The following is a 22929-nucleotide window of genomic DNA, read 5'->3' on the forward strand; positions in this document are numbered from 1 at the left end:
TGAACATTTTTAGACGATTTTGGCAGGGTCCGTGATTTAGAAAATCATCAGGCATGCATTAAACAGTTCCTTAAGGGTCATTAAGCTATTCAGGCAATATATCAAAAAACATTTCTTTCAAAGTGCTCAGAAATATATATCAGATCATAAAGTTATAAAAACCTTTCTCATTACCACTTATCAAAAATGTCTAGTTATGTCTTCTTTATTGATTTGGTGTGTAGGTATAATTATATGCTTAAAATGTTTCTTTTATTGATGTAATATGTAAATATACTTGTCCGCTTATGTACTGTATTCAATGAGGTTTGATCATATGTTTTTGTAGCTAGGCAGGACTTTTTGTATTTCGACCCCATACCTTCAATACCTCTAATTGTCGCCCATGCTGCTAAAAATTCCCCCCAAAACGTACGTTTTCCTCCACGGCCACATGCCGACGTCATTGTGCAAGTTTAAATATGACTTATTTGACAGCACGTCGAATTTCCCTTTAAAATTGTTTTCCTCCATAAACTATATATTTGTAGGGTATTTCAATACCGTGCTTTGTTGTTGAAGTTGTGATGTACACGGGTCGTCTGGCGCTTCAGCCTGCTTTCTTTCTTTAGAAGGCTGATGCGACTTGGATTTTGCTCTCTTCATCTCTATATTATGATACAATTACACTCGTCACTCCGCTACAATATTCTCACACAATTACGTTATCGGGGCGTGCGCTCGAACAAGACGATTGCGATAATATGACGTGCGCAACATATGATGTGCGACGGTAACGTGTCGCATCGATGGAGCGTCAATTGACGCACCCCGCTGTTAGAGGTAGATCAAAACAGCCGCTGTTCTAGTGTTATGAACACTAGTGAGATGCAGGTATTGCATACTACATAAGGATAGTATACATATTATCGCCCATTTCAGTGCCCCTCGGCGATCGGACAAAAAGTGTTCTCTATTAATCGCCCACCCCCCTGCTGGGCGATAATTAGAATAAATACGGCAGTTACATATTTACAAGTTCATTTACAATGGTAATGGTTCGAGGAATGTCGGTGTGAATGGTCGGCCCCTATACGTTTTCATCGAAGCAAATGTGGCCCGCTTTGCGAAATGTTTGGACACTCCTGCTATAGGCTGATCGCAGTCTTAGCCAAGACGAAAACGTGGACGTCAATAAAAGCATGTCACGACCGGACGACAGGCAACATGTTTTACGTCGTCGGCCCAGAAAGAAATGCGGAGCAAGCATACGGCATCCGAAAAAACTTACTGTGATCGTTAGAAATTTCTACCACGCTGCCTGTGAGAGTACAAGGTAAGTACTTGAGATTGCTTCAGCATGTGTGTTAGAGATTTGCTCACTCCAACTTACTCCTTACTTATTACTTGCAAGAACCACACGGGAGACAAGTAAGTCCTTTTTGGACACCTGCAGGTGGAGAGTTCACTCGCTCCAGAATGAAGTCTGAACCCTCGTTCCTGCGAGGGGATATTTATTAAGAGAAACAGAGTGGGGGTTTGGGTAAACTGGCTAAAGCCCTTGTCCTCTAGTCTAAACATGTCAGGGGATGTTTTATGACCTTGTGATAAGGAGGACAAGGTAAGGTATTTATTACCTGTTGCATTCCAACATAATCCTATGATAAAGATAACCTGGAAAACCCTAACATCTCCCTCCTGTTTTATCATATGATTACGCTACCCCAAATAACAAAGACAAGTAAGAAAAAAAAAACACATATATATACATAAAGAAGAAAGAAGAATAGGAAAAATAAAAAAACAACAATGATAGCAACACTTTCCAGTGAAGATGAGGCATTACCTTAATACCCCAGATCAAACTCATTGTGTAAGCGAAAAACCTGCTGGCCAGATGTTATTAGCAGGAAAATTCTTACACGGCCCCGTTGCCACAGGCGACCAGAATGCTATCATTAAAAAAATAAAAAGAAAAACACAGAAACAATACATCATTGTATCCATCACTTACGAAGCATTTTCGATGGTCAAATCAACAAGTTTCCGTAATACATGCTCAACAGAACAGCATCTACGCAATCCACGTCTCATTATCATTATCACATCTGTCACGTCTAAGAAGTTGTATATATGCTCGCGTTTTCGTCAGCTGATGATGTTCTAGTCTGTAGGTGAGGTCTGTCACACACTGGCGCACACACTCGTGTCCAGTTGGCAGGCAGCATCGGACTACTCTTATGACCACAAAACCATGATCCGTACTGAACAGGCACGTGCACTCATAGGATGCAGGTGAGGCAGTGCCTCTGAACTTCTGGATGAAGTAGGTCCCGTCCGATGGTGCAGCCATGTCGGTAGTAGAGCCCTTACACCTTGAAAACGGCTCTCTCATCCTGGCACACAGCGGTGATGTCCAAAGCTCCCATCCAGTTTCCTCCTGGAGAGCAGTCGTCGTTAATGCATTTGTGGGTGCTGCAACCTTGGATGCAACATGTGTAGTCAGCAAGACTTGGAATGGTCCCTCCCGTCGTGGCTGGCCCAGTTCCTTCTTTTGATGACCTCGATGTAGACCCAGTCTCCTGGATTGATGGGGTTGTCGACCTGTGAGGAGGAAAGATCAAGCGGCAGTAAATTTGTCTTTGACACAGTTTGAGCGTCCTGATCATATAATCTGCCAAGGACTGCTCTTTATCTGTTGCTTGCAACTCTCGTAGTCAATTGTAGTGCCCATTTAACTGGTAAATAGGAGTGTTTGCGGGAAGAGTTTGAACACCTCCTAATGATTCCCTTTAACCAAAAACTATTTATGACAGGGGCGTTCCCATTTATTGCCTCCTGGTTTGAAAGAGATTGTCTTACCCATGCCTTCTTTCTCCTCACAAGCTCGCACCCACACAGGGTGTGAACACACACACACACACACACACACACACACACACACACACACACACACACACACACACACACACACACACACACACACACACACACACACACACACACACACACACAAAGGGATTCTAATTCATCTCTCATGTAGCTTCTTTTGATAGAATCTCCTATCGGCAACTGTATAGCAGACGTTTTAGCATATAATCCCATACTCTGCTCTCTCGCTTCTACTTTTTCATGTCGGTGCAGTCGTAGGTGGCCCCTATTGCAGTCATTGTCTTGTTAACTGTCGCCTTGTGACTCCTATGCATGATTGTGTGAATGTCAAAAATTGAACGTACCTAACTTTCTGACCATCCAACCTCCACTGTGGTACAAAAAACCTTACTATTGTATTGAGTAGGTACATTGAGCAACCTAGCTTCCTCCTGACTGCCAAATGTCCTGTTCTAAAATGTATACAACTCGACCTCTACGTCTTAAGGTTGATGAGCCAAAATATCAGATCTTGCTCTTGTTTCCTACCGTTTTAGCCTATTTGTTTTATCCAAATCCGTTCAATCTCTGATTATAATGCTTTTCGCTGTAGCCCTACGTATTTGTCAAATTTTTATTTATTTATTTATCAAATCTCCTCAGTTCTGTCAAACTCAGTGCACAATGAATCTCCCTTCCACTTTGAACCAAGCTTCACCAAATTTGGTAACGCCGTACCAAGGAGTGCGATTTGGTTGTCGGACACTCCAAGTCCATATCTTTTTGCCGCACTTCACCCTCTCAAGTTGGTGTTCTTTTGTTGTTGCTTCAGAGCGACCCCATCCATCACTCTTGAATGAGTCCATTGTTCAAATGAGTCAATTTTCATCATTGTGAGTTCCTCCGCTTTTCACTGTCTTTTCTCGTCCCCGAGGATGTTGTCTGTCCTCCGGAGTGTACTTGTCCCCCTCCAAGCACAGGAGTCTTTTCTTGTCCTTTGCCAAAGGTCAAAGGTGCTTCAGAGCCAGGCACCATTTTGTAGTTGTTCACGGCTGCAGGCGAAGTCTCGGATTGGGTTTCAGGGACCCTGACACTGAGAATGACAGGCTGGGACATCAAACTTGTAAGACTATTTCCAAATGTAGCTGCTTCCATCAATTTGCTGGTAACATTTATTTACCAAACTTCAAATTACAGCGGTCTCGTTTTTATATTGTAAATCCTGCAACTCATCCTATTTTTTGAGCTACATTTTATCTATAGTTCCAATTTAATCGGACAGTATGTTGTCTTCAGTATCATTATTGAAAATCAACTCATCGAGGTCTGCTTTCCACATCAAGCCCTGATCTGTATGTCTTGACCTCTCACATGTTATTGTCATGCTTGCTCAAAAATGTGACTTCGAGTATGGTGCTGTGAATTCTCAATCTCCCCAATGAAATTGGATCCCACCTCGTAGTTCTTATCGTTCTCATGTTCCTGTTAGCCTGCAATTGTCCAAATCAAAAATGTTTTCTTTTAACTGTCTTTCTTTTGAACCTCTAAATCTCTCGTGTTGCTAACCTATCTACACCAGAACAAAAAATTTACCACAGTATAACACCAAATGTATTCGAAAATTCATTGTCATAAAGTGTTGTATTCTTACTATCTTCCACTATCTGTCCTACTCACTCCCCCCTTTTGAGGCTTGGCAACGCCCATGCCTCACACCTTGACAAACTTTTTGGGAGAACGCGTTCTGTACTACATACGATCATACCATCATCATTTAATTTGACTTTCTTTCCAAAACGCTTCTCAATTTCTCAGTTCACACATCTTCTACATGTGTTACCGATTCTCCAGTTTTTTCTCTAGTTAATTATCAATCCAAAAGCTACGTGTTTCTTTCTAACATTCAACCTGCTCAAAATCACTCTTTCATCAAAGTCGCTCTACTAATTTTCTATAGTAGTCGCCAACGACTTCAACCATTCAACCTCTCATTCAGGCAATCATTCATCAATGCTCATCATATGCATCTCACACAGTCTCCAAAAAGAAGTCATATTATCACATTGGTCCCTAATTCATCCAAGCTCACCACACAGCATTCATATATCATTTTCAACTCAGGTTTCCTGGTAGAACAATCCACCAGTCCAAAAAAAACTTAACTAAAACAAACAACTGGCAAATTAATCTGAATTTTTTCTTTGTGTTTAAATTTGAAGAACTCAATCTCTCAGATTTAGCTTGCATTTAGAATTTTGTATAATCAACCAATCAATTATTCCTATTAAATGTAGCATTGCAAAATCTTAAATTCACAATTTAGCTTCTTCCAATTCCTGAAAGCATGTTCTGTCGTTTTTTTTTTTTTTTTTTTTCTTTCTTCATCGAATTTCTCATGTGAGCTCGACACTTAACATGCACTAGTGTGGATTAGTTTCTGCTCGCAAACAGATTTCTCTCTTTTCCTCTCATTTTTATCTGTCAAAATTGTTTCTGTTCTGCGGTGTAAATTGAATAGACAACAGTCTAGCAAATTTCTTTATATTAAAAGTAGCCAATCTTCATCAATTTGGGACTTTAACTTTAACTTTAACACATACGCACACACATGCACAGCTCTCGCGTGCAGAAGGTAGGTCTCAGCAACAATGATTCGTCACAGGCTGGCCATTTCCTGTGGTCGATCATGAGCTGGTCCCTCCCATGCACACGAGGACAGCACATTCTAATTTTATTTATTTATCTTCTAGAAGCAAGTTGCATTTCTTTACCACTTGATTTGGATATTTTAACTTTAGTGTAACACAAATTGATCTCTAGTCATTTGTAATTTGCCACCTTATTATTATTGTTATTATTATTAAACTCCTCTTGCCCCTCGCTTGAGCCGCGGTTTGAGCTGCGGCCTTGCACCCGCTCACAGGGGCCTTATTGTGTCCTGGTCTGACGAACACTTATGACCTCATCAGTTTTCATCTTTCTAGCTTTTGTCTCTTGAATTTGTTCTCATCTCTTTGTGAAGATTTCAACCACACTCTAGCACTTCTACTACTTCTTCCACATTTCAAATTTTCTTGTACTCCATACATTTTCTTCTACTTCAGCATGTATTGCATACAATTAAGAAATATACTTGCCATGAACTTCTCATCTCAAAGAAGAGCAGAGCAAGAGATTTACTGTTCTTATTTCCCATCTTAATTTTAGTAGTTTAAGGTTTTACAATTTTTTTTTTTTTTTCAATTTTTTTTTTCTTAGAGGATCCACAATGCAGGTTTAAATTGACCTTTCAACAAATTACTAGCCTGTATTAATGCCGTGGATCAATGCTAGAACTGCTATTTAGTCAATTTATCCTACCAGTCACACACTCAATCACACAAGTTATCCCTGCCTACGCGAAGTTCTCCTTTTAAAAAAAAGGAGCTGCTTCATCCAGTGAGGGGACTCTACAACACCCCCCACCTTCCCTGGGAACTAAAGACAACAGTCCTTGTCCCCAGCCCTGCCAACGCGAGGTTGTACTCTTTAGAACAGTGGTCGTCAAGTAATGATCCATGGAGGTACTGAGATTTTAAAACAGTTTGAGAACCACTGCTCCAAAAGAGACACCTCATCCAGAGGGGGACTCTACAACACCCCCTCCTTCCACAAAATTTACTTTTTCCTGTGCACTTCTACCTTTTTACGCGTTTCACAAACAACAACACAATCACACAACTTCAGGCCTTTAACTTACTTGTCCCCTTGGTTCGTTGCACTGCCGGGTCCCGTCAATCCACCTCTGTCAGACGAAGGCAGACCTAAGATGCTGGCCCAGCGAAGAATTCTCTTCCCAGGACTTTCTTCTCCAGGTCCTCCTAATGGACGCTGGCTTGTCGACAATGCAGCACGTCCTCCTTCGTCAGCCAGATAGCGGGTATGAGGGATCCCGGGTTTCGGCACCAAAATGTTAGAGATTTGCTCACTCCAACTTACTCCTTACTTATTACTTGCAAGAACCACACGGGAGACAAGTAAGTCCTTTTTGGACACCTGCAGGTGGAGAGTTCACTCGCTCCAGAATGAAGTCTGAACCCTCGTTCCTGCGAGGGGATATTTATTAAGAGAAACAGAGTGGGGGTTTGGGTAAACTGGCTAAAGCCCTTGTCCTCTAGTCTAAACATGTCAGGGGATGTTTTATGACCTTGTGATAAGGAGGACAAGGTAAGGTATTTATTACCTGTTGCATTCCAACATAATCCTATGATAAAGATAACCTGGAAAACCCTAACAATGTGCTTCAGCTTCATTGCATATTCTTATTTTCTCGGTCAACACTAAACCGACCTATCTTGTTCTTTCCAAAATCATCGTAAGTGGAGCAAATGGAGGAGGACAGCCAGGAAAGCTCCTCTGAGAGGGACAAGGAGGAGGAAGCTATCGACGGGAGAACGTATCTCTGCTCCAGAATGAAGAGGAAGACATGGAAGTCGAGAGATTGGCACAGGCAATCCAGGTAAACGACATAGGTGAGCCGGATGGCAGACCTGGCCCTTCAAGCAAGTCGTCGCTCTGGAAGGAGCCCGCTACTGACAGCCGGGAGAATGCATCAAGGCTGGAATAGGACATGGGCGAGCCAGATAGCAGACTTGGACTTACAGGCAAGTTGTCGAAATGGAAAGAGCTGTTAAATTGGAAGGAGTCCAAGGGTGGAGAGAAAACATTGACTCAGAGATAGGCTCTGGATCAACTACATCCACTTCTACATCTGACTCTGAAACAGAGAGTGAAAGTGAGTCTGAGTAGTCATGTTTCAGTTTACCGTATTTTCCGGACTATAAGTCGCTCCGGAGTATAAGTCGCACCAGCCATAAAATGCCCCAAAAAGTGAAAAAAAACATATATAAGTCACTCCGGAGTATAAGTCGCATTTTGGGGGGCAATTTATTCGACAAAATCCAACACCAAAAACAGTCATGAACGAGCAACAACAGGCTAAACGATAGCAACAACAGGCAAAACGATAGGGATGCTAACGTGACAAACACAAAGAAAGAGCTGAGAACGGGCCTGATGTAACATATAGAGTGATTAAGGACAACTATTACATGAATAACATGTTTATAAAACCATTGGTGTCACTCCAATTCATTAAATCCATCGATCATTCGATACAATAGCAACAGGCTAAACGATAGGTATGCTAACGTGACAAACACAAATGAGGAGCTGAGAACGGGCCTGACGTAACATATAGAGTGATTTAAGACAACCATTACACAAATAACATGTTTATAAAACCGTCGGTGTCCCTCCAATTCATTAAATCCATCGATCGTTCTTTGTCAACAATGGCTGCGCGCGGCTGAGGGCGCTTGCACTTCAAAATATTCCACAGGCTCATATAACGATAGATAAACTATATTTCAAATAACTATAATATAAGCAATAATGTTATCAAACCATCCGTGCACTTAAAATCCATCAAATCCATCGATCAAATTCCTCATCCTTTGTCAACATCGCCGCGCGTGCGCCCTGACGTCAGCCTCGTCTTTATTCCACAGATCTACTATATAACTATATTGTAGCGTTAACAAAGTACAAGGATAGACGTGGGTTTGGTAAACGGCTCTTTATTCCACAAAACAAACTTCCAAGCGTGTGGCGGCGTGGACTTCCAGAGACGATAGCTCCATGGCAGAGGACCGGGCGTGCGTAATGGCCATGTCCGATCCCCATGCACCGTTCGCGGACAGCCACTCGACCGAGCGCCGGCCCCCGACTCAGTAGAGTAGGACCGGGCGTGCGTAAAAGCCATAATAGTTTTCCAAACCTTCTATGTCACTCCAAATCCTTAATTCCTTTAAACTCTTTGTCCTCCGTGTCACTTAGAAATGATCACCGCTAATGACGCCGGTCGTCCTTACGTGGGTCGCGCCGCGCGGTGCCCATGACGTCACTTGAAATAGTAATCCATTGGTACATCACGGTTCTCCAAACTTTCTTTCTGCTGCTCGATTACTGTTTTCAGCGGCATATTTTACAACTTGAAGTTTGTAACTTGCAAAATATGACTTTCTTTTTGGTGCCATTTGTCTTAAGCCCACCCAGTTGATGAGTCACGGCCAACGGTGAAATTTAAAGCGCCCTCATCCAGTTTCGTCTGAAAATATATATTTTTTCAGATGTAGTTTTTTGTTTTGTTTATTTGGTTGTTTTATCAAAGACAAACTCTGCTTTATTGTCGATTTTTTTTTCATATACCAAGACACACAAAGAAATTGAAATTACGTTCCCACTATCCCTCGGTGAGATAGTACACATATCCATACAAGCAACACAAAAAACCCCAAGAAGGCATAAACAATGAATAAATAAGAGTGTTGAATAAATGATAAATAAACAAATAATAATAAATAATAATAATAAATATAAGAGGAGCAAACAGACAGGGGACTTGGATATGGTGCTTTAAAGTGTTAATTGCTTTATTTGATGTTTTCTCTATTTCTTATGTTTTGAATATGTTCAAGATAAAGATATAAAAGCATGCTAAGTGATCAACTATACTAAAAATAACATGGGAAGTGGTCAACTATACTTTTAAGTGATGTCTTAATGATCAAGTAAAAATTTGTGAAAAAAAAACATATATAAGTCGCTCCTGAGTATAAGTCGCCCCCCCACCCAAAGTATGAAAAAAACCGCGACTTATAGTCCGGAAATTACGGTAGTCATATTTTATTGTGTTGCTGTTCAAGTTTACGGTGTTTAGAAATTCATCTTCAAATATGTATGCAGCTGTTTGATATTTCTTAATACCGTTAAATTACCTTAAAATATGTATATAGCCGTTTGATCTTTTGCAATACTGTTAAATTGTCTTAAAATATGTTCTTCTGCCCTCGCTATGTTCTGAATAGCTACACAGGTAGCTAACAGCCAGATAATAGCGAAGAAGTCTAGAAGTTTTGTTGACGATTTTATTTTGTTGGTATTCCTCAGCTTTATTTGTCAACTCTTCTATTACAATCCTTCTGTAAGACTGAAATGACAAAAATAAGCATTACAAAATGTAACGTTTCGTTTTTTCTTTAAAACAATAAAACATATATTATATATATATATATCATATTACGTACTGTCATACACATGAATATGCATCAACGTGAATTCTATAGCATAGCTCTACAGCCCCTTAGTGGGCAAACTGAATATTGCGTTGGCAACACGAACGGTATTAACTGCGAGTTTCACTCGTGAAAACAGGTACAGTCAGAAACGTGGTAAACTGTATAATTAAACGAAAACAAATACACCACACACTAAAGTGATGCTGTTGTGACAAAACGTTCAGACAAAGATTTAACCCGGCGTTGTGCTGAAGCAGACTGGTATGAGTTTGGCGTTGTTTTAGCTGGTCAGTCACTGTCAAAACGCCGGAGGGAGGAACATACGTTAATAACCGTTTGCTATTTTGTAATGTTAATTTATCATAGTGTCACGGAATGAGTTGAGCCAGGGCGACCAAATGCAGCTTGAACCAGGATTTATTGAAGGGAAAGGGAGTTGGAAGGGAGGCAGGTGGGGAACCGACGACACAGACGGGAGAGAGACGCACAGCCAGCAAACAGACAGACAGAAGTACACTTGGACAAGGCTAAAATTCTGACCGTGAGCCTCCAGACAGACCGAGGGAAAACCAGACAACAAGAACAGGAACAATGGGACAGACAGGGACGGAACAGAACAGTAGACACCGACAGGGAGAAACAGACGGAAAGGGCTTAAATACACAAGGTAACAGAGGAAGCAGGTGACAGACATGGAGCAGCCACATAGACTCTGTCCGGAAGAAGGCTCAGCAGAGAATGTACTTTCTGTGACAGCTCAAGAAGTTCACCCTGCCGCGGGAGCTGCTGAAGACCTTCTATACTGCCATCATCTGTCCTCTGCACCTCCATCACTGTCTGGTTTGGATCGACCTCCAAACAAGACAAGCACAGACTGCAACGGACAATCAGGACTGAAGAAAAGATCATTGGAATCAACCTCCCATCTGTCCAGGACTTGTACCTGTCCAGAACCAGGAAACGTGCAAGTAACATCTCTACAGACCCTTCTCACCCAGGTTGCAGTCTGTTCGAACTACTCCCCTCCGGACGGCGTTATAGAGCTCTGTACGCCAAAACCAGCAGACACAGAGACAGCTTTTCCCCCCAGGCTGTTGCTCTGATGAACTCACACCACTCTTAGAGTCTCAGAGTCATTGCTATGCAATAACATTCTGCTCTCCACACCTTTTTTGAATTGTCTACACTATTTGTACGATGTGTCCTCTCTGCATCCATTGCAGCCTGGTCATCCTGGAAGAGGGATCCTCCCATCTGTGGTCTCTTCTCAAGGTTTCTCATTTCCCCTAGTTGGAGTTTTGAGTTTTTCCTTTCCCTCTGGGAGTTTAAGATCAGGGGATGTTTAAGAATATTTGTCATTTTCCACACGTCCTGAGTGTTGTTAGTCACCTAAATGTTGAACAGAGGCTGTGATGTACCGAAGTCAAATTCCTTGTTTGGCACACTCAAACATGGCGAATAAAAATTCTTGAATCTTGACATTACGGTAACGAAAGGGGTGCGGCTGAGGGAAGTTGCCGGCCGAGCGTGCTCTGGCACGGGCGTGACACATAGCCCCTAACAATCAAAAAGGTCATGACCGCTGTCCACGGTGCTGTATGGCAAGAACACTTCCCTATAGCCGAAAGCGTGTGAGCACTATCTACGAACGTGCACTATTTACCGCGCAGGTCTACAATGGCATTGAGCTGCACACGGTGTGGCGTTGTCCATGGTGCTGCACCAGATACAGCTCAGATCTATCCGCGGTCCAGATCCGCACACTGTGTGGAGTTGTCCATGGCGCTCAGCACAGCCTGAAAATGCGATCTGAGCAATAAAAAGGGTTGAGTTGGCGTAACTGTCATATCTTTGTTGAAGAGAAGTTTATATTTTACAAATTTGTTGTGAAATAGAATTTATTAAGATGCATGTCTATTAGTGTGAAGTTCTCAGTGTGATATATATAGATAAAAATCAGGCAGAGTGAGACCTCTGGTCTATAGTTCGCGTAGGTTTTCAGTAAGGCAAGAGCATCGGTTTTTGACCTGCGTGAACTTGGCCCTCCCAACCTCGCAAAATTTAAGAGACTATTTTCCTTAAATTTTGTGAGGTTGGGGGGGCCAAGTTCACGCAGGTTCGCTATTGTAATAGAGGATCTTGGATGCAACTGGGAGGAAAAGAGATACCTAGAACAATCCTCATCATACGCAGTTTGTGCTTCATAACACTTAAGCCTTGAGAAACATTCGTCATTGTAAGTATTTTTTATTTGATTTGACTTTCATATAGCGCATTTAGTGTGCAATGTGTGTCTTCGCCAGCTGCCGGTGTGTGAATCTACCTCATGTTCACTTGTTGGCCAAGATGGCGGCGCGTGCACACGCAGCGGCCACTCTCTGTCCCGTCAGTACGGTGATTTGTTCGTCTAATGAGTGTTCGTCCGACAGTCTTATGTGTTCGTCTCGTTGTGCTATATCGTGCTACAAGTACAGCAGGCAGGTTCTGCTCGACATCGGCAGAAGTGGGTTTTGTGGCGGTCTGGACTTTGAAGCGGCGACATTAAAGGTGCTCGGACTGCTACGTCCTGAAACGTTGCCGACCTCGCCCGCTATTCCTCTCCTTGTTGGGAGCCGTCGGAAACGGTGTGCGAGGAGGCAGAAGAGGGGCAAGCGCGGAGGCGTCCGGGCCAGGCTGGCGGCCAACCCAGCTCGCCCGGTGGTGCCTTCCATTCTTCTGGCGAATGTTCGATCGCTGGACAACAAAATAGATTACGTTCGGCTGCTGAGGTCTACGAACCGGACGGTGCGGAACTGCTGTGTGCTCGTGTTCACCGAGACCTGGTTGACTGACAACATTCCGGACTCTGCCGTGCATCTGGAGCGGCTAGCGTGCTATCGGGCGGACCGTGCCATTGTATGAGGGGGAAAGTCGCGAGGAGGTGGAATATGCGTCTACATCTGAGAAGAATGGTGCCAGGACTCTGTGGTGGTATGTAAGCACTGCTCGCCACTTGCGGAGTTTGTGATCATCAAGTGCCGTCCTTTTTACCTGCCGAGGGAATTTACCGCGATTCTGCTAGTCGCGGTATACATCCCGCCTTCCAACATCGAAGGCGACAGGATCGCGGCGCTTGGTGAACTGTACCAGGCTGTCAGTGAACAGCAGACAGCGCACCCTGACAGTTTCACCATCTTCGCTGGAGACTTTAATCATGCCAACCTGAAGTCTGTTTTCCCGAGGCATGTTACTTTTCCAACACGTGGAGACAGCTTCCTGGACCTAGTCTACTCTGCGCATAAGGGAGCTTTCAAAGCCACCCCCCTCCCCCATCTTGGGCTTTCTGACCATCTCACCGTTTTGCTTTTGCCCGCATACAGACAACTGGTAAAGGCATCCAGGCCGGTTCAGAGGCGGGTTCGGGTGTGGCCTGAGGGTGCCTCCGATGCACTTCGTGACTGCTTCGACACCACTGACTGGGACTTGTTTAAGCAGGCGGCCACCTACAACGATCGGACGGACATAGAGTAGTATACTGACTCTGTTTCCTCTTACATCACGAAGTGCATCGATGATGTGACTTGCTCAAAATCCATCGTCACTCGCGCGAACTGGAAGCCGTGGCTGACAGGGGCTGTCCTCAGACTGCTGAGGGCCAGGGACAAGGCTTTCAGAGCGGGGGATGAGGCTGGCTTGAAGACAGCGAGGGCCGACCTGTCCCGGGGCATCAAAGAAGCGAAAAAGGCGTTCTCGTGAGAGGTCTCCACCCACTTCAAGGACAGCAAGGACACACGTAGCCTTTGGCAGGGCATTCAGACCATCACGGACTACAAGCTCGCACCGAGGAGCTGTGAGGGCGACGTCCGTCTGCTGAACGATCTTAACCGCTTCTTTGCTCGCTTCGACGCCCAGAACAGCATTTGCCCGCTGAAGACCACTCCCCCCCCACATGAGCAGCCCCTGCGCCTCTCTGCCGACGGAGTGAGGAGGGCGCTTGCCGCTATTGACACCCGTAAGGCGGCGGGCCCTGACAACATCCCGGGTCGAGCGCTGAAGGACTGCGCTGGGGAGCTGTCGGGTGTCTTCACGGACATCTTTAACGTTTCCCTGCAGCAGGCCATCGTCCCCTCGTTTCAAGGCTGCCACCATCGTTCCTGTGCCGAAGAAACCTGCACCGTCCTGCTTCAATGACTACCGCCCCGTGGCACTGACGCCCATCATCATGAAGTGCTTTGAGCGGGTTGTCATGGAGCACATCAAATCCGTTCTCCCCTCCACCATTGACCCTTTCCAGTTTGCGTACCGTGCCAAACCGTCCTCTGAGGATGCCATCTGCTCTGCCCTCCACTCGGCCCTCACCCACCTGGAGAGAAAGGACTCATATGTGATGTTGCTGTTTGTGGACTTCAGCTCTGTCTTCAACACCATTGTGCCGCAGCGACTCACCTGCAAACTCGACGAGCTGGGCCTCAGTACCTCCCTCTGCAACTGGCTACTGGACTTCCTCTGTCAGAGGCCTCAGGTGGTGCGTGTTGGCGACAAAATCTCCGCCAGCATCACGCTGAGCACGGGGGCCCCCCAGGGCTGCGTGCTCAGTCCATTGCTCTTCACCCTGCTGACGCATGACTGCACTGCGACCTACAGCGACAACCGCATAGTGAAGTTTGCTGACGACACGACTCTGGTGGGTCTCATCACGAAGGGCGACGAGACTCGGTACAGGTCGGAAGTTGACCTTCTGACCACGTGGTGCAGGGACAACAACCTCCTGCTGAACGTCAACAAGACCAACGAAATAGTATTTGACTTCCGGAAGGGTCACACAAAACACCTGCCGCTGATCATCGACGGTGCTGTGGTGGAGAGGGTGAGCTGCACCAAGTTCCTGGGGGTGCACATCAGTGAGGACCTCTCCTGGTCCGCAAACACCGTGTCACTGGCAAAGAAAGCTCAGCGCCGCCTGTACTTCTTGCGGAAGCTCAGGCGTGCATGTGCTCCTCAGGCAGTCCTGTCTACATTCTACCGTGGCACCATTGAGAGCGTCCTCACCAGTTGCATCGCTGTCTGGGGTGGTAACTGCACTGAACAGAACTTGAAGGCCCTGCACCGCATAGTGAATACGGCTGGTAAGATTATTGGTGCTTCGCTCCCCTCCCTGAAGGACATTTACACCTCCCATCTCGATTGCGAGTGATGTGAGTCACCCGGCTCACTCTTTGTTTGACCTTCTGCCCTCTGGGAAGAGGTACAGAAGCCTGCGCTCCCGCACCACCAGACTCGCCAACAGCTTCTTTCTCCAGGCTGTTAGGACCCTGAACTCGCTATCCTCTTCTGCGTAGCGTGCGGCACTGTTGCGCTATTTTCTGGAATGTCTTTTTGCTCCTCTTATTTATTTATTTGTTGTGTTATTTATTCTTTATTTATTCAGCACGCTGTTGTTTACTTGTTTACTTGATTGTCTATTGTGGGCCATGTCTTGTCACCGTGGGATAGGGGGGAACGAAATTTCGGTGTCTCTGTGTGTCTTTGGCATGTGGAGAAATTGACAATAAAGCTGACTTTGACTTTGACTTTTGTGGTGAATTCTCTTCGATGGTCAGCTGGTCTTCCAAACAAACAGTGAAAAAGTGGCTGACTTGTGGAAGTAAAACTTCAGTCACACACGGCTGATTGGGGAAAGATTTTATTCAACCGATGTCAGAGAGAAGTGTCTCGCGCCCTAGCCAAGATGTCGAGTCCCTTTGTCTACTCTTGCCCTAAAACGTATACCCCCACGCTTCCCTTCACTCGGGTGCGCGCACATGGGGCTGTTGGATGATCTATGACCCCCCAGTCAGCCTCCCCAACACTACACGGTGTATATCTTATCAGTTGTTAATGGAAACCAGATTTGTCTGGTGCCAATGACTCTACATTACTGGACCAAGCCCCAAACAATCCCGCACGAACCTAATCCGAACATGACCCGGTCACACTTAGGCTTACTAGTGAGATATACATTGCATGATACCAGAATAAAAATTTACTTCATGTTTATCACGTGTTTATTATACATGCGGCTTTCGTAGGCTTTGTACTATGAGCAAGTCTGTCATTTAGACTTTAATACTCTATGCATTTTTCTTCTCTTTGTCACAGTTACCGTTTCGTTTCACTCCATTCAATTTCAGTGCATTTAATTTCATCTCATCTCACTCACATACAACCAAAACCAGAAATAAAGCAAGCAAACTGAAGCATTTGTGTATGTGTTGACTGTTAGGGTTTTCCAGGTTATCTTTATCAGAGGATTATGTTGGAATGTAGACTATAATGATTAACCAATCTTGTCTTGCTCTCACAACACAGTAAAATCAAGTGGTTGCATTCTCTGCTTGATTGACCAGCTGCAGAGGAAGCAATCAAAGTTGTCCTGTTTCCCACAACATCGTAAAACACCCCCTGCTCTGATCTTACCAGAGGCCGGGGGTTCACCAAACCTGTCAACTCTCAACCCCCACTCTGTTTCTCCTAATAAATATGCCCTTGCAGGAAGGAGACTTTCAGACTTCATTCCTTGAACGAGTGAACTCGCCACCTGCAGGTGTCTAAAAGGACTTGCTTGTCTCCCGTGTGGTTCTTGCAAAATATTGTTTGAGTGAGCAAATCTCTAACATTTTGGTGCCGAAACCCGGGATCCCTCATACCCGCTATCTGGCTGACGAAGGAGGACGTGCTGCATTGTCGACAAGCCAGCGTCCATTAGGAGGACCTGGAGAAGAAAGTCCTGGGAAGAGAATTCTTCGCTGGGCCAGCATCTTAGGTCTGCCTTCGTCTGACAGAGGTGGATTGACGGGACCCGGCAGTGCAACGAACCAGGGGACAAGTAAGTTAAAGGCCTGAAGTTGTGCGCACGAGAGATACGGCTTTGGTTTATCCGAGCTATGAGATACAGCTTTGGTTTGTCCGAGCTATGAGATACGGCTTTGGTTTGTCCGAGCTATGAGATACGGCTTTGGTTTATCCGAGCTATGAGATACGGCTTTGGTTTGTCCGAGCTATGAGATACGGCTTTGGTTTGTCCGAGCTATGAGGCCTAAAAAAAAAAAAAAAAAAGCGCTGGAGTTTGTGTGATTGAGTGTGTGACTGGTAGGATAAATTGACTAAATAGCAGTTCTAGCATTGATCCACGGCAATAATACAGGCTAGTAATTTGTTGAAAGGTCACTTTAAACCTGCATTGAGGATCCTCAAAGAAATAAATAAGTAATAATAATAATAATAATAATAATAATATTTTTGAGACAAATAAATTATATAACCTAAAACTACTAGAATTAAGATGGAAAATAAAAACGGTAAATCTCTACCTCTTGACGGAGATGAGAAGTACATGGCGAGTAGATTTGTTAATTGTATGCAATATATGCCGAAGTGGAAGAAAAAGTATGGAGTAGAAGGGAAGTTGAGAGTTGAAGTGTGGAAGATAGTAGTTGATGTTTTAGAAGAGAGTGTGGATAGAAAGAAAAATGGACTGAAAAAGAAAAGAAAAGAGAGAGAATTGGATTGTGCTAAAATGTGGTTAAAAGCTTCACAAGAGAGAAGAGAACAAATCCAAAAGACAAAAGATAGAAAGTTGAAAAGTGATGAAGCCGCCATTCAATTGAGATTTGAAAAAGAATTCTGGGTACATAGTGGCATCCCATTCAATGATGCAGATGAGAGTGCTTATCAGCAACATCTTAAAATTGCGCTCCTCACTGGTTTCCCCCCTGACTTGGGCAGTTGGGTGAGGTAACACTTGGTGGAAGCGGACACTGCTTGGTTTACAAAAAACATGCAGTGGCCCAGAGACGCTGACAAAGGGATTGAGAAAGGCAAAAGTTCTGATGTATTTCATCTAGATGATGATAATGATCTAAATGAAGATACAACGATCTTCTTCCAAAGTTCCCAAAGGGGCAGAGGAAGAGTTAGATACCAACAAGGTCGCAAGCCACCATTCAAATCAAAACCCCCATCAGATTCAGACAACTGTTGGAACTGTGGGAGACAAGGACACTTTGCACGAGAGTGTCGTTTTGCAAAACAATACCAATCAAAGGGTGGAGGAAGGAGCAGAGGAAAAGCCAAATTTTTAGCATGACAAGCTTCCTCCTCTTTGACCGCTTATGCTCATACAGAGAAAGATAGAATAGATGCCCATATGACAGCAAAACATGTCATTGTCAGATTACTAGAATTTTTTTTTGATTATTAGAAGTCCTGTCCATCCAAGAAGTATGACAATGCTGTTTGTATGCCCAAATTACAAATGACTAGAGATCAAATTGTGTTACACTAAAGTTAAAATATGCAAATCAAGTGGTAAAGAAATACGACTTGCTTCTAGAAGATATATAAATAAAATTAGAATGTGCTGTCCTCGTGTGCATGGGAGGGACCAGCTCATGATCGACCACAGGAAATGGCCAGCCTGTGACGAATCATTGTTGCTGAGACCTACCTTCCGCACGCGAGAGCTGTGCATGTGTGTGCGTATGTGTTAAAGTTAAAGTCCCAAATTGATGAAGATTGGCTAAACTTTTAGTATAAAGAAATTTGCTAGACTGTTGTCTATTCAATTTACACCGCAGAACAGAAACAATTTTGACAGATAAAAATGAGAGGAAAAGAGAGAAATCTGTTTGCGAGCAGAAACTAATCCACACTAGTGCATGTTAAGTGTCGAGCTCACATGAGAAATTCGATGAAGAAAGAAAAAAAAAAAAAAAAAAACGACAGAACATGCTTTCAGGAATTGGAAGAAGCTAAATTGTGAATTTAAGATTTTGCAATGCTACATTTAATAGGAATAATTGATTGGTTGATTATACAAAATTCTAAATGCAAGCTAAATCTGAGAGATTGAGTTCTTCAAATTTAAAAACAAAGAAATAAAATCAGATTAATTTGGCAGTTGTTTGTTTTAGTTAACTTTTTTTGGACTGGTGGATTGTTCTACCAGGAAACCTGAGTTGAAAATGATATATGAGTGTTGTGTGGTGAGCTTGGATGAATTGGGACCAATGTATAGTATGACTCCTTTTTGGAGACTGTGTGAGATGCATATGATGAGCATTGATGAATGATTGCCTGAATGAAAGATTGAATGGTTGAAGTCGTTGGCGACTACAATGGAAAATAAGTAGAGCGACTTTGATGAAAGAGTGATTTTGAGCAGGTTGAATGTTAGAAAGAAACACGTAGCTTTTGGATTGATAATTAACTAGAAAAAAACTGGAGAACCAGTAACACATGTAGAAGATGTGTGAACTGAGAAATTGAGAAGCGTTTTGGAAAGAAAGTCAAATTAAATGATGATGGAATCGTATGTAGTAAAGAACGCATTCTCCCAAAAAGTTTGTCAAGGTGTGAGGCATGGGCGTTGCCAAGCCTCAAAAGGAGGGAGTGAGTAGGACAGATAGTGGAAGATAGTAATAATACAACACTTTATGACAATGAATTTTCGAATACATTTGGTGTTATACTGTGGTAAAATTTTTGTTCAGGTGTAGATAGGTGAGCAACACGAGAGATTTAGAGGTTCAAAAGAAAGACAGTTAAAAGAAAACATTTTTGATTTGGACAATTGCAGGCTAACAGGAACATGAGAACGATAAGAACTACGAGGTGGGATCCAATTTCATTGGGGAGATTGAGAATTCACAGCACCATTCTCTAAATCACATTTTTGAGCAAGCATGACAATAACATCTGAGAGGTCAAGACATACAGATCAGGGCTTGATGTGGAACGCAGACCTCGATGAGTTGATTTTCAATAATGATACTGAAGACAACATACTGTCCCATACGGTAAATTGGAACTATAGATAAAATGTAACTCAAAAGTAGGATGGGTTGCAGGATTTACGATATAAAAACGAGACCGCTGTTATTAGAAGAATTTGAAGTTTGGTAAACAAACGTTACCAGCAAATTGATGGAAGCAGCTACATTTGGAGATAGTCTTACAAGTTTGATGTCCCAGCCTGTCATTCTCAGTGTCAGGGTCCCTGAAACCCAATCCGAGACTTCGCCTGCAGCCGTGAACAACTACAAAATGGTGCCTGGCTCTGAAGCACCTTTGACCTTTGGCGAAGGACAAGAAAAGACTGCTGTTGTGCTTGGAGGGGGACAAGTACACTCCGGAGGACAGACAACATCCTCGGGGACGAGAAAAGACAGTGAAAAGCGGAGGAACTCACAATGATGAAAATTGACTCATTTGAACAATGGACTCATTCAAGAGTGATGGATGGGGTCGCTCTGAAGCAACAACAAAAGAACACCAACTTGAGAGGGTGAAGTGCAGCAAAAAGATATGGACTTGGAGTGTCCGACAACCAAATCGCACTCCTTGCTACGGCGTTACCAAATTTGATAAAGCTTGGTTCAAGGTGGAAGGGAGGTTCATTGTGCACTGAGTTTGACAGAACTGAGGAGATTTGATAAACAAATAAATAAAAATTTGAAAAATACATAGGGCTACAGAGAAAAGCATTATAATCAGAGATTGAACGGATTTGGATAAAACAAATAGGCTAAAACGGTAGGAAACAAGAGCAAGATCGGATATTTTGGCTCATCAAGCTTAAAACGTAGAGGTCGAGTTATATAAATTTTAGAACAGGACATTTGGCAGTCAGGAGGAAGCTAGGTTGCTCAATGTACCTACTCAATACAATAGTAAGGTTTTTTGTACCACAGTGGAGGTTGGATGGTCAGAAAGTTAGGTACGTCCAATTTTTGACATTCACACAATCATGCATAGGAGTCACAAGGCGACAGTTAACAAGACAATGACTGCAATAGGGGCCACCTACGACTGCACTGACATGAAAAAGTAGAAGCGAGAGAGCAGAGTATGGGATTATATGCTAAAACGTCTGCTATACAGTTACCGATAGGAGATTCTATCAAAAGAAGCTACATGAGAGATGGATTAGAATCCTTTTGTTTGTGTGTTCTGTGTTTGTGAGTAATCTCTGTAAAATTGTGACAGTCTGTTGTCGTTCGTCTGAACTTTGTATGCCGTTTTGTGTATGTGTGCGTGCAGATGTGTGTGTGTGTGTGTGTGTGTGTGTGTGTGTGTGTGCACACCCTGTGTGGGTGCGAGCGTGTGAGGAGAAAGAAGGCATGGGTAAAACAATCTCTTTTAAACCAGCAGGCAATAAATGGGAACGCCCCTGTCATAAATAGTTTTTGGTTAAAGGGAATCATTAGGAGGTGTTAGGTGTAACTCTTCCCGCAAACACTCCTATTTGCCCGTTAAATGGGCACTACAATTGACTACGAGAGTTGCAAGCAACAGATGAAGAGCAGTCCTTGGCAGATTATATGATCAGGACGCTCAAACTGTGTCAAAGACAAATTTACTGCCGCCTGATCTTTCCTCCTCACAGGTCGACAACCCCATCAATCCAGGAGACTGGGTTTACATCAAGGTCATCAAAGAAGGAACTGGGCCAGCCACGACGGGAGGGACCATTCCAAGTCTTGCTGACTACACATGTTGCATCCAAGGTTGCAGGACCCACAAATGCATTAACGACGACTGCTCTCCAGGAGGAAACTGGATGGGAGCTTTGGACATCACCGCTGTGTGCCAGGATGAGAGAGCCGTTTTCAAGGTGTAAGGGCTCTACTACCGACATGGCTCCACCATTGGACGGGACCTACTTCATCCAGAAGTTCAGAGGCACTGCCTCACCTGCATCCTATGAGTGCACGTGCCTGTTCAGTACGGATCATGGTTTTGTGGCCACGAGAGTTGTCCGATGCTGCCTGCCAACTGGACACGAGTGTGTGCGCCAGTGTGTGTAACAGACCTCACCTACAGACGAGAACATCATCAGCTGACGAAAACGCGAGCACATATACAACTTCTTAGACGTGACAGATGTGATAATGATAATGAGACGTGGATTGCTTAGATGCTGTTCTGTTGAGCATGTATTACGGAAACTTGTTGATTTGACCATCAAATATGCTTCGCAAGTAATGGATACGCTGATGTACTGTTTCTTTGTTTTTCTTTTTGTTTTTTATTGGTAGCATTCTGGTCGCCTTAGGCAAAGGGACCGTGTAAGAATTTTCCTGCTAATAACATCTGGCCAGCAGGTTTTTCGCTTACACAATAAGTTTGATCTGGGGTATTAAGGTAATGCCTCATCTTCACTGGAAAGTGTTGCTATCATTGTTTGTTGTTTTTTATTTTTACTATTCTTCTTTCTTCATTATACATGTATATATGTTTGTTTTACTTGTCTTTGTTGTTTGGGGTGACATAATCATATGATAAAACAGGAGGGAGATGTTAGGGTTTTCCAGGTTATCTTTATCATAGGATTATGTTGGAATGTAGACTATAATGATTAACCATTCTTGTCTTGCTCTCACAACACAGTAAAATAAAGTGGTTGCATTCTCTGCTTGATTGACCAGCTGCAGAGGAAGCAATCAAAGTTGTCCTGTTTCCAACAACATCGTAAAACACCCCCTGCTCTGATCTTACCAGAGGCCGGGGGTTCACCAAACCTGTCAACCCCCAATCCCCACTCTGTTTCTCCTAATAAATATGCCCTTGCAGGAAGGAGACTTTCAGACTTCATTCCTTGAACGAGTGAACTCTCCACCTGCAGGTGTCTAAAAGAACTTGCTTGTCTCCCGTGTGGTTCTTGCAAAATATTGTTTGAGTGAGCAAATCTCTAACATTGACACGTGTTCCCTTTGCGTTGCCATATCCTTGATGGAAGGAAAACTTTGTGATCAAGAAAAGCAAGCCTTGGTTCGCTGGCTGTCTAGCAGCACCCAGTCACGTGCCGTAAGGACAGTACAGTGAAAAGACAAGTATAATCAGCAGGCTCAAGTCACACGGAGCTACATTCGGCAAACATGAGTCTACGCTCAGGAAAGAACCACCTGAAGGTTTATGAACAGTGGATCAAAGATGAAGCAAA

At 43.7% G+C, this 22929-nt stretch overlaps 1 long non-coding RNA gene across 1 annotated transcript; it reads left to right on the top strand.

Annotated features, from left to right (window-relative positions):
- The first annotated feature begins 484 nt into the window (after positions 1 to 484).
- On the top strand, positions 485 to 9958 carry LOC148382065 (uncharacterized). The gene is made up of 2 exons (XR_015854439.1): positions 485 to 1315; positions 7210 to 9958. It is a non-coding gene; the product is annotated as an uncharacterized LOC148382065 (long non-coding RNA).
- The last annotated feature ends 12971 nt before the right edge of the window (positions 9959 to 22929 follow it).

Source organism: Syngnathus floridae, chromosome 19 (genome assembly GCF_059516105.1).
Source record: "Syngnathus floridae isolate MCC-2025c chromosome 19, RoL_Sflo_1.0, whole genome shotgun sequence".
Lineage (NCBI taxonomy): Eukaryota > Metazoa > Chordata > Actinopteri > Syngnathiformes > Syngnathidae > Syngnathus > Syngnathus floridae.